General features: G+C 38.4%; 1 long non-coding RNA gene across 3 annotated transcripts in view; it reads left to right on the forward strand.

Moving 5' to 3' along the window:
• The window catches only part of LOC308516060, a 386,889-nt gene extending 374,922 nt beyond the window's left edge, over window positions 1-11,967 (forward strand). For all 3 annotated transcript variants that reach the window (XR_013995694.1, XR_013995695.1, XR_013995696.1), the window contains one exon: window positions 10,666-11,967. This is a non-coding gene — a long non-coding RNA (uncharacterized lncRNA). The remainder of the gene's footprint in view (window positions 1-10,665) is intronic.
• Window positions 11,968-17,026: the final 5,059 nt, after the last annotated feature.

The raw sequence follows: 17,026 nt of genomic DNA on the forward strand, positions 1-17,026 counted from the left end.
AAATTAAAATGTTGTACCCTGATGGTTAATAGTATTTTTGTTCATACAATATAACGGGTGAATTATGGCATTATTACACAATTTATTCACACAAATTGTTCACATTTGAACAATTTCATAAGCTCTGGGAGTCGGGGTCACTTCTACCTATGTGTAATAAATCATGCTGTTCCAAATTAAATAAGTAACATTGGGTTGTTATACTCAAATAAATTATGTTTGTGTTAGTTCAAGAGATTTCTTCAATCCAATTTAGATATCTGTAGCATTCACTACCATAGAGCAGTTCAAAATTTAGATTATAATAGATTGCTGGGTAATCATTTACCCTATTATAAAATGAATATACATTGAAACTTTGTGCTTATGTTCTCTGGTGAGTGTGTGTGTGTGTGTGTGTGTGTGTGTGTGTGTGTGTGTGTGTGATTTTCCAACAGGTTACACATTTGACCTGTGACCAAGGTACCTTCATTTTGGAACCTTGGCACTAAATCTGGGGCTTCCTTAAAACCAATTCATTTATCCTATTTTTTAAAAAAGAATCTTGAAATAGAAAAAAAAAATCTTGTTACAGTGCTGCCCAGGATAGCCTACAGGGCCGTGTTACACCTCTGTTAGCTATAAATGTGCTTTAACATGGGTCTTGCTAACATGATTTCAGGTGAGGTGTGGACAGGATCTAATTAGTTATAAATCTGTAAGTGCTTGAACTGAGGCTTAGCTTGCAATTCTCCATCTGACTGATACTACTACAACACACTAATCCCAGAAAGCTGTCTTATAATGAATTCCCATTAGCCACAGAGTTAAGGCAAAGTCATGAACTTGAGGAAACTAAGCAATCCCTGTGACTTAGCCAGTTAGATAGAAGCTCTACCTTGCCAGTGTGCTGTCTGCTTTCCCAGTCTTGTTCTTGCTTTGGAAAGCATCTCTTAGAAGAAAAGTTAAAACCACAACAAACTGTTCTACTGAAAAAATTTAACCTATCTTACATTGAGTATCTTCCATTGACAGCTAATTTTTTGTATTTAATCATCCTTTAAGTGGTATAGTGCTTATGGATTTCAAAGGGCTATCCCCATGCTTTATCTGTTTTTATTTTTTTTAAATGTATTTTATTGATTTTTTTTTTACAGAGAGGAAGGGAGAGGGATAGAGAGTTAGAAACATTGATGAGAGAGAAACATCGATCAGCTGCCTCCTGCACACTCCCTACTGGGGATGTGCCTGCAACCAAGGTACATGCCCTTGACCAGAATCGAACCTGGGACCCTCGAGTCCACAGACTGACGCTCTATCCACTGAACCAAACCAGTTAGGGCTGTTTTGATTAAAAAAAAAAACACTAGGCAAGCAGAGAAGAAAATAAAATAACCAAGAAAACAAATCAAAGTTCAATATCCAAGTTGATTAATTATTGCTTTCTCATCATAGCCATTACCCTTGGATATATAATGGCAAATTTAAAAGGTCCTTACCTTCAAGAATCCTACATTCTAATAGGCAATGCAGATAAACACACATATGGTAGAATATCAATTTTTAATAAATAAATGTTATCAAATATACTAAAGCAGGCAAAAGTGTAAGAAAAGCGAGAGAGAGAGAGAGGGCGGTGCTATTTCATGTAGGGTGGTCAGGAACCTATGTGTACATGGACATTTAATTTTTTCACATTTAACCTTTTTATTGAGATGTAATTTATAGGTTCACAGATGAAGAATTGCACAAATCTCAAGCATACATTTGACAAGTGTGATAAATGTAACCTGCCCCCCATCAATATATAGAACATTTCTATCACCAGAAAAAATTGCTCCTGCCCTTCCCCATTAGTCCTATCATCATAGTGGTTGCCTAAGGCAACCACTGTTCTGACTCTTTGCTATAGATTAGTATTTCCTGTTCAGGAATTTTGTGTAAATGAAATCATCAGTATGCAGTTTTTGTGGCTGGGTTCTCCCTCCTGTTAGGAGTTTTGAAGATCATCCATGATATTGCTCTATTGTGTGCATTCCTTTTCATTGTGTTCTGCTGTCTGGATGAACCTGAATTTGTTTAGCTATTCTCCTGCTGATGGATACTTGGATTGTTTCCAGTTTGGGGGCATTTCACATAAAGCTATTAGGAACATTTTTTTTATATCAGATTTATATGTGTATGTGTTTACATTTCTCTCAGGTAAAGACCAACATGTAAGTGTTTAACTTTATAAGGAACTTCCATACTAGTTTCTAAAGAGGTCATCCTATTTTATCCTCCACCAGCAATGTAAGAGAGTTCCATTTTTGTTTTTTTTTGTTTTTTTCACATTCTCATCAACACATGGTGTTGTCAGTCTTTTAATTTTAGCCCTTTGAGTGGGTGTATAATGATGTCTCATGTGGTTTTATTATTGAATGTTAGAATTAGATGGAAGTCCTTTGTCAGATATCTTTCTTATGAATATTTTCTCCCAGTCTGCAGCTTTCCCACTTATTTTCCTAAAGATGTCTTTCAAAGAAAAAAATGTTTAATTTTGATTAATTCCACTTCACAACTTTTTTGCTTTAATTACCAATATTTTTCTACCCTAAGAAATGATTGCCTTCTCAGGATCTCAAAGATATCTCTTATATTTTCCTCTAAAACTTTATAATTTAATTTTTATGTTTAGATCTCTGATAATCTAGGGTACATTTTTGTGGAAAATGTGATATATAGATAAAACTTTATTTCCCTCCCCCAAATAAATACCCAGTTGTTCTAACATCACTGGTTGAGAAGATTTTCTTTTCCCTATAGACATGCTTTTTGACCTTGGTTGAAAAATCAATATTTTGGGTTCTATTTAGGAAGTAGAAAGACAAAAAGAGTAATGTTCCCACCTTTACAGCAACATGGTAGAAAGTTTACAAATGCATAGCTTTTCCTTGAACCTATGAGAGAGCTGAGGGCCCAAGGAAACCAACTTGTGCCTCCAAGGAGAAATGAGGGGCAAGCACTTGTTTACCAGAACCAAGTGTGTGAGGACACTGGTAAGAATAACTCAACTAAAATTTTTAACAAAATGCCAACTGCCAACTGCAGACATAAGGGAAATTTGCAGTATTCCGGCTCTTCTCCTGATGCATAGGATATGCATAGAAAACAGGGGTCCTGAGAAATCATTCTTGTAAGCAGGCCTGGCAGAGTCGATCAGCTGTGGTTGAGGGAAAAGCAGGAAGTCCCGCCTCTATTGTTCTCTCTCTCCTATGGAATAAAAACCTAACCCCACATAGAGAAGAGCAATAATCTCCTATTCGTAGGACACTCATGAAAGCTCATTGCAGCTTAAAGAGTGTCCTAAGGGGCAGGACTACATCTCGGGCCCCGACCTGCATGTCGGAGTGGAGCAGTACCCAGAAGGTCCCATTTCCAAGACCCAGGGACAGAGTGTCTGCCTAACTAATAAGAACAACAGAGAACACACCCCAAACCTCACCACTTGGCCAATAGGTGTTGAATGGCTAATGCTAGTATAGTTCCCAAGTTACAGATGGGAAAAACTAAGAACAGAAGAATTAAATGAGTTGCCCCAAATCCCACAGCCAGTCAATGGAAAAAACACATTTTAGTCAAGATAATCTGGCTCCAAAGTCCGCATAAGGACTGTGCAATCCTGCAGAGGATTGTTGAGAGGAATGAGGAAAATCAGAAGGGTTGACTGATTCAGAATAGAGGAAAGTGCTCAAGGGAACATCTGGTTTTAAGAAAGGGGTGCAATAAACAAGACCAAATTTAACAGAGCTGATCAACCAGGTTAGGGATGGAAGGTTTCCACTGGACTTTGCAATTTAGAAAATTATCTGACTTTAGCAGTAAGTAGTTTCAATAGAATGGTAAATATTGAAACCAGGATCCACTGGATTCAGAAATGAATATGCAGTGAAATAGATATCCCACTTTCCCAAAATGTTTGGATAAGAAGATTGATGCACAGGTAATGAATGACATGGGAAGATGGTTGGTTTTCAAGGATAAATGTGATTTGAGCCTATTTACAAGACAAGGGGAAGCAGATAGCAAATAGAGATAGCAAATAATAAATAGAGAGAAAAATAAGACAAATAAGGTAGCATAAGGTTTGTTGATGTGTCTGGGATACGTATTGAGAGAGTTTTCTAGGAATACAAATACCCTTATGTAAATATTAAAAGATATATAATTGGTACAGTTCCAATCTATTTGTTATGTGAGATAAAAACTTATCTATCCTTATAGACACATATATTAATCTCACATACATCTTTCGTATAGGTTTACTTGAATGAGTTAGCCAGGAAAAAGTTGTTGTATCTTCACTGATGTGTGATACGCACTCTGTCAGAACACAGCTTTTGGTAATGGTGCAATAAACAACTGTCACTCTAATACGGAAGCATGTAACAGATACAATAGCTCAATCATTCCATCTAGCTTGACAAAATGGAAGATGGCTTGGAAAAGGAGAGCCCAAAGCACTGGGTCGAAACAGCAAGGTAGGCTGAGTGTAGGTGTCTACTATTACAGTGATGTCTTTGCGGACAAAGACTGTGTCCACATTCCCATCTTTATTATCACTCCTAGTACAGCAGCAGAAGCCACAAAATGTCACATGTACTGAGATGTACATTTGTATAAATCGATTATCAACATTTTAAAGCACATGCCTATTTAATCTTATATTTGACAATTAGTAGAACTTCTAGAAATACTGAAATTTCAAATACAGCCATGCAGTCTGAGAGATTTAGTCAAGACAGCCCATTGCTCTGGTCAACCTAGAAGGCATTCACCTGGCACAGGCACAGGAAACATTCTTCCTCATGCTTCTAAATACTCGACTGTGTGGATACGATTGTATGCTCTGGTCTGTTTCCATAATATTCATCTTATTCTAAACATTCAGTCCTTTCAATAAGACAAATACAGTACATTTGTTATTTTAAAACATGCATTGCTTTTTACTCCAAACTTGTGAGGTGGGTTTATCTTATGTATATCTTTAATATTAACACTTTTTAATGAAAAAGTTTTCATTTGGAAATAAAATTGACATTGGGAACTTTAACGTGGCTGTCACAGTGGGTTGCATGGAAGAACTTGGCCAAGTTTATCAATCATATTTGGCCTAGTTTTCTGCATATGTTTGCAAGATGCAAAAGCCAGTTTATTGCTTGAGGCACAGGAACCTGGAGGTAAAGTTTGGAACTTGTGCCATTTAATCCAGGGGGTGTCTTTCCTTTTGCCTAGATCTTGCCTAGAGGGGTCTGATTGTACCAGTAGAGCAAAAATAGAAGAATAACTCTCTTTGCCTTTCATCAGCTCTGGAGTTTTATAGAATATTCTTGTCAAGCATTTTTGGGAACACAGGTGCAAAGCAATTTTTAAATATGAGCTTTGTAGTGAAAAAATACAGTTTTAGGTATGAATGATTGTACAAATGTGAATTAAATAAAAACATTCTCTTTCTTTAGTGGTTCTCAATTCCTTGTGGAAGTTGTCACTTAAAATGGACGCCATAAAAATATTTTTGCACATATGCAGTCAGTCCCCTATGTAACATATTTCAGAATTTTTGATGAATCAATCACACAGTTAAAGGTCATATAGTTATAGCTGATTCAAACCCTGAAATGAATAGAGATGTCAAAGCATTGAGCATATTGGGTGTTTACACATGAATAAGCAAGATGACAGAGTTTGTTTTCAAGCAGATCTATTTTTTTGCCTTTGTGCATTTTTGGTAGTTCTTTGACTGGCTGTTTTTATGGATTATTTTTTAAATATTTATGTTAGCATGTAATTAGCATATATATATGGTGGGCTATGTAAATGATCGCCTTTTATGAGAGGAAAAAATGGGTATGGGTTTTTGTTTTCCTTACTAAATGTCTCTAGACTATTTAGGGGATAATTTGCACTTTTTCTTTTTAAATGGAGTTAATAATTTTAAGTGATGCAGCTGCCTGATAAGTTCCATTTTTAAAATATATATATTATTGATTTCAGAGATGAGGGGAGAGGTAGAGAGAGATAGAAATATCAATGGTGAGAGAGAATCATTGATTGGCTGCCTCCTGCACACCCCTTACAGGGGATTGAGCCTGCAATCCATGCATGTGCCCTTGACCAGAATCGAACCCAGGGTGACACTCGAGCCACTGAGACAAACCAGCTAGGGCAAGTTCCATTTTTAAGTAAAGGATTTTAATCTATCAGGGCAGGTGTTTGAGTTTCGGGATTTGGAAGAACAGAATTCTGACACATTTTTTACTTTTTACTTTCACCACATTTGGCATTTGAATAGTGTTGTCACTCTTAGCTATCAAAGGAAATCTTGAACTATTCTCATAAAACCTTCACAGAACCAGACACCGAAACGCTGACTCAAAGTCACGACATTCCTCTGGGGGGATTCTTCCTGTCACTCTTCTCAGATCACTGGAAAAGGTCATATTTGAGGAAGATGTTTTAATGAAGTTTACCAATTTTTTTTTAATGCAGTGTGTGTGTATATAGGCAACTGCAGGCGCCCCAGAGAGGGACTGTTTGTAGTGCTTTAGATTGTTGAAAAGTAAATTGGCCAGTGAGAAATAGGCAAGTGGAGATGGGTGGCTCTCATGATTTCCAAGCTGCTGTGCACTCTACATTTCTGTCTCCCTTGGGATTTGCAGATTTATTGAGAGCAACATTTTCAACTAAGTAATCCCTTACATCTCAACATGTGTTGGGACATAATGGAACATCCACTGTAGAATTACTATGAATTCTAGTAAACATTCGAGGCATGAAAAAATTTATTTGTGAACACTGAGAGCCTCATGATACTTAAAATCATATAGCACTGCCCTGGCCAGGTGGCCCAGTTGGTTGGAACGTCATTCTGTGCATCAAATTGTTGTGGGTTTCATTCCCAGTCAGGGCACATACCTAGGTTGCGGTTCAATCCCCAGTCTGGACTTGTATTGAAACAATGATCTCTCTCTCTCTCTTTCTCTCTCTCTCTCTCTCTCTCTCTCTCTCTCTCTCTCTCTCTCTCTCTCCCTCTCCCCCCTTGTCTCTCTCCCTGATGGCTGGGGGGGGGGGGGGGGAGGAACTGAGAGGTTGGCCGTTCCTGCCTGCTCACCGGCCCCACCCCCGCTGCAGGTCGCCCTCTGTGTGTGGGGCCTTGGCCTAGTGCTGCCCGCATTCCCCTCCACCCACCCTAAGTCCCCGTTTGCCATTGGGCGATCAGAGCCTGTGGGCAGGGGGAAGGACTGTGAGGTCAGCAGTTCCCACATACTCACCAGCCCCACGCCCACCACAGGTTGCCCTCTGTTTGTGGGGTGACTGATGAGGTGGGGGCCTTGGTCTGGTGCCACCCACATCCCCTGCCATCCCCGCCCCCAGGTCCCTGTTCGCCATCGGGTGATGGGAGCCTGCTGGCTGGGAAAAAGGACCGAGAGTTGGTCAGTGCATAGTGACTGGTTGAGCAATCTCTCTGGTTGTTCTGCTATTATGGTTGCTGGGCTTTTATTATATAGGATTTCTAAAAAATCATATAGCACTGAATTTGCTTAGGTGTGTTATAATTACATCTGCCTGTCTTCTCCACTATATTGGAATTTAATTCAGAGTAGGGAGAATTACCTTTATAAGATTTCCAATACATGGTACAATATTTATTATTTCAGGAGTATTCACTAAATCAGGGGTGGGCAAACTTTTTGACTTGAGGGCCACAATGGGTTCTTAAACTGGACCGGAGGGCCGGAACAAAAGCATGGATGGAGTGTTTGTGTGAACTAATATAAATTCAAAGTAAACATCATTACATAAAAGGGTACGGTCCTTTTTTTTTTTAGTTTTATTCATTTCAAATGGGCGGATCTGGCCCGCAGGATTCAATGAATGAATAAGTTTAATGACTCTTCAGGATTTCTCCATTTTTTAATCTTCTTTGAGGTCATGTAAGTTTTATTGTTTGTATAGGAAGTGTCAGGAATTCATATACATAGTTTCCCTTTTGCGTTGACTGACATTGTCAAGGACTTCTATATTTACTGGAGGCTCGATGCATGACATTTGTGCACGGGGGGGGGGGGGGGTGGTCCCTCAGCCAAGCCTGCACCCTCTTGCAGTCCAGGACTCCTTAGGGCAGTGGTTCTCAACCTTCCTAATGCCGCGACCCTTTAATACAGTTCCTCATGTTGTGGTGACCGTCAACCATAAAATTATTTTCATTGCTACTTCATAACTGTAATTTTGCTACTGTTATGAATCGTAATGTAAACATCTGATATGCAGGATGTATTTTCATTGTTACAAATTGAACATAATTAAAGCATAGTGATTAATCACAAAAACAATATGTAATTATATATGTGTTTTCTGATGGTCTTATGTGACCCTGTGAAAGGGTCGGTCAACCCCCAAAGGAGTTGCAACCCACAGGTTGAGAACCGCTGCCTTAGGGGATGTCTGCCTGCCAGCTTAGGCCCATTCCCCATGGGGAGCTGGCCTAAGCTGGGAGGCAGACATCCCCCGAGGGGTCCTTAGCACTGCCGTGGAGGCAGGAGAGGCTTCCACCACCCCCACTGTGCTCACCAGCCATTTGCCAGCCATAAACCTAGCTCTGGCTATCAGCACTTCCCGTGGGAGCGCACTGACCACCAGGGGGCAGCTCCCGCCTTGAGCGTCTGCCCCCTGATGATCAGTGCACGTCATAGCAACTGGTTGTTCCACTGTTTGGTGAATTTACATATTAGGGTTTTATTATATAGGATAGTAAAAAGAACACTGGAGTTATCATACAAATACTTGCATTTAAATTTTGCTTCACTGCTCACATGCTGTGAAAATTATCTATCTTCCCTGAGCCTTCATTTAGTCATCTCTAAATCGGGTTAGTAACATCTCCATAATTGCTATTTCACAAAGTCATTTTTCTCCCTTTATTCAGAAACTCTTGAAATCTCCCATAATCTTAAACTGCCTAGTTTATATAGTAAGGAGAAAAAAAAAAAAAGCTTGAAGTATGTCGTGATGCTTTAAAAAAAATTCCCTGTAAACCTTGTTACCCTGCAGCTGCCACAGTCGTAAAATCAGTGGCCTTTATTGCTTTAGGTGTGGGGTGGATACAGTCTATTCTAGAACAAATGTGTCATTGTGCATTTGTTACCAAATTTTTTACACAAGCTATGATTTGTTGAAAATGCTAAAGCTGCCATTTATATATTGAGAAGAAAGCCTGAGGATATAAGACTAAAGCTTATAAAAGTGGGACCTAACCACATCCATTCCCCCACCCCTCCCCCCTTCAGTGGTGCAAATAATGCTTGATGAGAGATTGGGAATAGGAACAAAAAGGACGTTAATATAAAAAGAAAACAAGAAGGTTAAGGAAGGAGATGAGAGGTAAAGAGGCCTTGTCAACGTCCCTCCCCCCAGCTCAGAGGAAATGCTCCTGGGAGTCTCTAAACCACCTTGGTGTGGGCAGTAGAGTTGAAAGGGCCTGTTGAGAAATGGCCATTCTACTCACCTCTCCTTCAGGTACCTCATGTCTTAGAATTGGTTCTGGTGGGGCAGAGATACTGAACTGAGCTTTCAGTAAGAGTCAGCACACCTTCTAGAGGTCCCAGTGTCGCAGAGAAGGGAAATCTGGCAAAGACTGCGCCTCTCCACCTGGGGTCCCAGCTGCACACAGACAGGCCTCTGAGATGAAGATTGAGGAGTGAGCACTGAGATGAAGAGTCTGGTCAATCAGGGAAGACAGACAGAAGCAAGCATTGCCCCATGCCTATGCTGAAAGGACCATCCCAAACTCTTCAGAACAGGTATAGTGAAGGTAGAGACCAAAACCCAAGGAGAAGGATGGATTCAGTTTGTCTTACTCAGGATGTAGCAGCCCACCCAGGAAGGACACTAATGGAAGCAGATGCTCTGCTCCCACCACTACAATATTGCACAAACTTCTTGAGGAGATGTCGCCGGTCTGTTAGGAGAAGGGAGAAGGGAGAGAAAACCCAGGAAGAGTAAACATGTACCCCAAACTGACTATTTAATGAAGAACCTGAGTCATAACAAATGAACAAGCTTTACATTTTTTGTTTTGTTTTGCTTTTTATACCAAGTGAGAATGAAGACTTTTGAGCAAGATGAGGTCAGTTATGTGATGGGAAACACAATTTTTTTTTTATCCTCACCTGAGGATATTTTTTCAATTGATTTTTTTTTTGAGTGGAGGGGAGGGAGGAAGGAGAGAGAAAGAGAGAAACATGGATGTGAGAGAGACAGACTGACTGGTTGCCTCTGGCACTTATCCCGACTGAGGTCGGGGACTGAGCCTGCAACCGAGGTACGTGCCCTTGACCAGGAATCAAACCCATGATTCTTTGGTCCCTGGGCTGATACTCTAATCACTGAATTTAATCTGGCCAGGGCTGGAAACACAGGATGTTTTTTTTTTAAATTAAATTTTGCATATCTGTGTTATAATGAGTAAATTTCAAATCAGCCCCACTAGTTTGCCTGTATCTTTGTTTATAACTTATATATGTATAATGTTCTTATTTATAGTTTATCAGTTTGTAATATTTTGTTGGGTACAGAATGCTTTTACATATACCCTCTCTGTTTCTTCCCATAACATTGTAAGGTAATGTCAATATTATTATGTTTCAGGTGAGGACATCGAAGATTTGTTCAGAACCAGGTAGCTGATGAGAGAGAGAGAGAGAAGAAAGAGCCCACTGTCAGCCCAGGTCCTCCTCCTCCTTGCTCAAGAGCCAACACACATGCAACTCTATGGGATCTCACTTTGTTTCTCTCTGAAACTCTCTACTCTCTTTGCAGATTATTTGTTAGGACCTCTTACACAATTTTCTTTTTAATTTAAGACCATGTTGCCAGGAATCGTTGTCATGATGTATTTAAATAAAATAATCTTTTGTTATCTAGCATGCCACTGATTCTTTTAATTTTGTTGTTTTAGACAAAATCTCAGCAGAACAGCCTGTGTAGGTAATAGTTTATGAGTACATCTGGGCAAAACAAAATGACCTATGGAAAATGCATTCTAATCATGTCATATCTAGGAAAAATGTAAAAAAAAAAAAAAGAAGAAAAGCGAGTCAATATTTTATACACTCAAGGTCAATATTCTATGTCATTGTCAATAATGTATGAGTTCCAAAGGATTTGTGTCACTATTAAATTAGAAATGATTCACTCTTATTTGATGTATAGTGGATTTAGCCATATAATGGACAGAAATAAAGAGAATACAAAAGATAGAAAGCAGACATATTATGTAAGATAATTGCAAACCTTTTATGAGCTTCAATACAAAGTAATAGAGACTATCTCATCTTCTTTGCTATTCATTCACCTCTAGCATTAGTGAATTTATGGCTTGTATTTTTAACTCTGACCTAGATCCCTGAAGTGCTGCATGTCTTTGCCCTGCTTCAGCAGGCACGTTTCAGGAGAGTGACTGTATGTTATATGTTACATATCTATAACCCAGATTTAGATAGATGAGTGCTATTAGAATTGAAAGAGAAATTATAATTTGATGTTCAAGAATATCCTCCTTTTGAGTATGTTTGTGTATTGTATGTCACATTTCATTGTTAGCTTTTGATTCTCAATATTCTATTTAGTTTGCTGAGCTATTGGTCATGATTATAGAAATCAATATATAGGTATTTCATTGGTAATATATTTTGTAACTAGTCAGGCGTATGGATAACCCAATTTGTGTGTTTCTTTGAGAGGTACACATCAAAGCAGGTTTCTCCTTCTTGCGTAGGAATTTTTTTTCTATTTTCCATCAAAGTTCATTGGACCATGCAGTACCACCACAAGTCATACAGCTTACTATTGAAATAATTTCTTCTAGGATGTTAAGAGAGCATGTTGTTCCTTTTATGTAATGTTTACTTTCAAAGTCGGACCAAATTAGCCATTAAAGGGTTATAAATTAATGTCTTAAATTTCTTCGGCATTCTTTTTATATTCACACTAGTAGCCCTGCTCACGAATCCATGCGCGAATAACTCTCTGCTGCTTGCCTCAGCTGGCCACCCACCCACCGCTGCTGGTAGCTCTGGGCTGCTTGTAGCTCACTGTCCTGCCCTCCTGTAGCTCTCCCCACTCCTAGCTCGCTGCCCCGCCCTCCAGTAGCTCTTCACCACTTGTAGATTGGTCATGACATTACAGCATTAACAGATAATTAGCATATTCCTCTCTTATTATATAGGATTTGTAGTTTTCCTGCCAAGCACAATTTTTCCTGTGCATCTTTACTGACCACCACTGATGAGTAAACCCATCTTTTTGTGTGCCACAGTGGAAAGCCTCTTTACTACACACTTTATATCATTCATTGCCTGATACAGAGGTTGCTTAGGTTAAACAAATTAAATCTTCTCATCCATCACTGTAAAGAAATGACAACACAGCATGTATACAGTTTAAAATGACTTGTTGGATTATTTTTGGATAGATTGGGAGAATATTTATACTGATAAGCCTATTTGATTTACCAAAGTTTTCCATATTATTTATTAACTCAATGTCCTTACTATCCATAGTTCAATTTTCTAATAGTAATGGCTCCATTCTGCAACATATGAATGTAATTGAAAATGTCTCTACCTATATTAAAAAAATTGAAAAAAATTTCAATTAATTCATATGCGTTGTATTTATATAGTCAACTGAGGGCTGAAGTTATATACCTGAGTTACAGCTGGGGAAACAATGAAAGAGGCGTTGAAGTAGTTATTGTAAAAGAGAAGGTAGTGAGGAGGTGCTTACAATGAGCCTACTCTTGCCATTATCATTCAATGAGAGGTTTTTTCCTTTGTATCTATTATGTAGTTTTACATGCAGATATTTTTTCTTTTTAGTTCTCCTATTTCCACTTAACTCTTCCAATGTTATCATCTTTTTATTTTCTTCTTTTTGATATAAAAGTGATATTAACTGAAAAGTGTAAATAACATTGAACTATTTATGGAGGGTAGGAAAGAGAGTTTGCCAGGCCTCGAATATTTCCTCATCTGGATCTGAAACATAGCACACATTTTTAAATATTAAAAAAAAAATCTTTATTGTTGAGAATATTACAGATGTCCCCCCATTTTCTCCATTTCCCTCCTCCACCCAGTTCCCACCCCAACCCAGCCCTTCACTACACTATTCTCTGTGTCCCTGGTAGAACATAGCATATATTGATATGAGTCCTCTAATTCATGTCTATTTGGAACTAATGTGGACACATTTCAGCAAATTTTGGCAAAAGCCATGTCCTCTGATGAGGAAGTGACTGTCCTCTTCTTGTGTCATTTCCCAGCCCTGAAGTCCTGTTTACACTAAGCTCCTTTGTTAAGGATTTGATATAAAGGTCTTTGATACTGTTGAGCCCATCCCTGAGTCATTCTGAGCTGACACGTTGTGTCTGGCTGGCAATTTTTCCACCAGTGGTAAGGTCAGCCTCATGCAATATTACACAACCCTCCCAACTCCTTGTGCGTCAGTGAGAATCAAATGACTCTTAATAGTGAAAAACAAAATCTTGGAGTAGGGAAGAAAGATGACCAATCACCAAACAAAGCAAACCCGTGTTCAGACTAGAAGGATTCTCTCATGTTCATTATACATTTTGTTGATTCTCCATCAGCAGCTCTTTCTTGCTAAAAGTACTCTGTAAAATGTGTTTTACTATAGGTAATCATCATCTATAATTTTTGATTTCTCTCCTTAATTAATAAAGTTCTGGAACATTGGAAGACAACTCAGGGTCAGTACAGTATAGTGAAGAGGGTTTTGAGTCAGCAGACCTAACATCCATTGGAAGACCCTGAAGTTCTCCTAGTCTGTCTCCTCATCTGTACAGTGGAAATAATCGTATCTACCTCACAGAGGTAATATGTGTAAAATAACTTGGTAAACTGTAAAAACCTATTCAAATGAAATAAGCTATTATGCTTTTAAGAGCCAGAAGAGTTTGCTGTGATCATTTGAGAAAAGGTCAGAGTATGGAACCTTTTGGCAATTGCAGCATAATGTTTGAGAAAGTGATTTGATAGATATTGGCTTAAACTAGTGGGATTTTCAATAGCCCAATTGCAGTATTTTTCTCATTACTTTGCCTCTGTACGGCTATCATGCTATATTGGAAAAATCTTCTTCCCTTAACCATGAAATTAAAAAAGGAACTGGGTTTGAGTTAGCTGATACTCTTTCAGTGACTTGTGGGTAATGTATTTTGTGTAATTGGCTCTTCCAATTGTTTCAGCTCTGACTCCCATCCTCTTTCCTCAGTGCTCTTTTCATTGCTTGGAAAGAAACAATGGGGAATTTTCATTGACTCATCTCTGTCCAGTTTTTGATGAACATACACATTTTTTTTTTTAAAGAAGCAAGTGTCTAATTCAGAGAGAATTAAAATGGATTTTAAACCTAGTGGTAGATGCACCAATTAAGGAACCTATAAATAAAGTTGAACTTTGGAGCCAAATGATTGTTGGGGCTTGTCATCTTCATAATGAAAGTCTTTGCCATTATAATCTCATTTGGCAGAGATGAAGTTGTCCCCTTGGGAGATGCCTTGCCAAATCTTCATCCATAATTCTGAATTGATGCCAAGCCAGACTGTTATCTGCAAACTACTTCACATCCTTTCTTTGTGGTCTATGCTCTTAACCTCAAGGATTCGGTTTGTGAACATTGAACAGCCAGAAACTGTTCGGAGAAGAGCACCTTTTAAAAAATTACAGTCATTATGGTGTAATGCCATATGGGCTCAAGGGGTGGCAAAGATGCTGAGCAGCCTCTTGTTCATTAAGACTGAAATATTTATATGCGCAGTAATAATAAAACAGCGTATTTTAGAGTCTGTGTGCTATGCAATTGAGCACTAATGCAATTAGGTAATATTGACAACCCCTATTGTAATTATGTAAATAACACCAAGTTCAACACTCCCTTTATCTCTCACTTCCATGTGCACACAGAAGGAGAGGGCTGGAAAGTGAGTAATGCTGGGCTGAGTGCTTGGCTGTTTGTTTACCTGGCAGAGCTACCTGAAGCTTATATGACCCAGAGTTATTATATTTTTTGTCCCATACAAATTTCAGCAAGTCCAGTGGGTTGCACAGAAGTGACATACAAAGATGGGTTTGTTTGGAGGAATACTTGGTGATAAAGCATCCATATGAGAACCCTTCCAATTCAGTAGGTCCATTTTAAGTTTGTCCATTTCAGAACTGTGTTTGGATTCCATCTGACTAATGCCAATACTTGCTTTGTTTGTTACCTTTTGAAAAGATCATTTTAAATTATGCTACATCTGGATGTCTTTCTGTCTATCAATCTTTCCATCTCAATGCAGAAGTATTTGATTAGTGTATTTAAAGTAATAAAGTTGTCAACAGTAGTGTCACCTTGATTGATGCTAATTATAAGTATTTAATGGTTCCTCTGCTTTAGCCACTATCCTTGCAGATTGTAATTTTTATGGTTAAAATGGTGCCCTGCTGTCCAAAGGCTTAATCATAAATTCCGGTCTATCTTTCTTTAATGATTCTACATGCAGTGGAATCCCGGTAACATACATTATCTTCATTCCTTAAAAGCAAGCAGTGACTTTCATAGGGGTGATTAATGCATTTATAAGGAGCTTGAAAATTCTTGTTGGGATCACAGCAGAGGTTATAATGATTATGCTTGCTGGGCATTAGAATTAGCAGCAATGTTACATAAGCTGTCTGAAAATAATTGAATATTTTTATGCAGTCCCTGTTTAGTACATTAACGTTGTAAATGAGACTATAACTACAATGGTAAAAATACTTAGGGTTTGCAATCTGAAGATGCAATCAGTATGTGGTTGTCACACCAGTGAAACTAAAAGCAAGTTAAATTATCTGAAGCCTTTCCTTCTTTAGAACAAACAGTCTTGTTAAACAGATTTGAAATATCTGTTGATTAAAATGTCTTTTCCACTAGGGTTTGTCAGGCTGAATTTTCACAGTGCTAATATATGTTTAGTCTTTAATTTCCTTCCTTAAGCCCAGAGATAGAATTTTAAATAAGAGAAAATGTGCCCAGTGATATATACATTAATGAGACTTTCAACATATAGATGATTATATAAGTATATACCTATATATGCCATACAATAATACTTCTCTGACATGATGAATCTTATTGAAGAGAGGCTCAACATAAAAGGATCCTTTACTATTTTATAAGAGCAATTTACCTTCATAGCTATTACAACACACAACTCCTTGAATATAGTAGACATTTTTAAAGTGTTTAATACTATTAAAGAAGGTACTGACACTTTTTAAAAAGGTTGTTTTTAAACTAATATTAATCCATACCTGCTTTCTCCTATGTTTGAGGTGGCAATAGATCTGGGGATGATAACAAGATCTACCCAATATATTTCCTTTACTGGACATTTGAGACTATACATATGCCAAGCTGCATAGCATTAGAAGGTCCCTCAATTTGTAAGCACTGTTTGGGTGAATCTTTAACATCTACTTTGAGTTTTTATACTAATGACTTGCTGCAAAGTCTTTTTCTCTTGGCCTCATTTAAGGTGGATGAAATGTTAATTTTTATATATCCTGGTGTGCTCTGGTAGACAACGATTATCATCAGCGAACCAGTGTATATCTCTTGACCAGAGTGGCAATATGGCAAATATACACATAGAGAGTATAGCCTCTCCCACAGGGAATCTTTTTCTTTGCAAGTTTCACTGAGACATTGCAAATATAGGTGGGCGAGACAGGGCTGTTAGAAAGCTTGGAGTGGATGAGAAAAGCCAGAGTTAATTGAACTAGGATTGATTGGGGGAGCAGCCTGGTGTGGAACCTAAGGGAGGACTGGAGATGTTCTTTATGGTGATTAATTCCCTCTGTCTACTCATTTTCACAATGCTAGTGCTCCACTTATTAAGGAGGCGAGTCTCATTAGAATAACCAGAGAGAGACTCTTCTATGGGCACCAAGGATCAATG

This window comes from Myotis nattereri, assembly GCF_964212035.1.
Source record: "Myotis nattereri genome assembly, chromosome: 3".
Taxonomy (NCBI): Eukaryota; Metazoa; Chordata; class Mammalia; order Chiroptera; family Vespertilionidae; genus Myotis; species Myotis nattereri.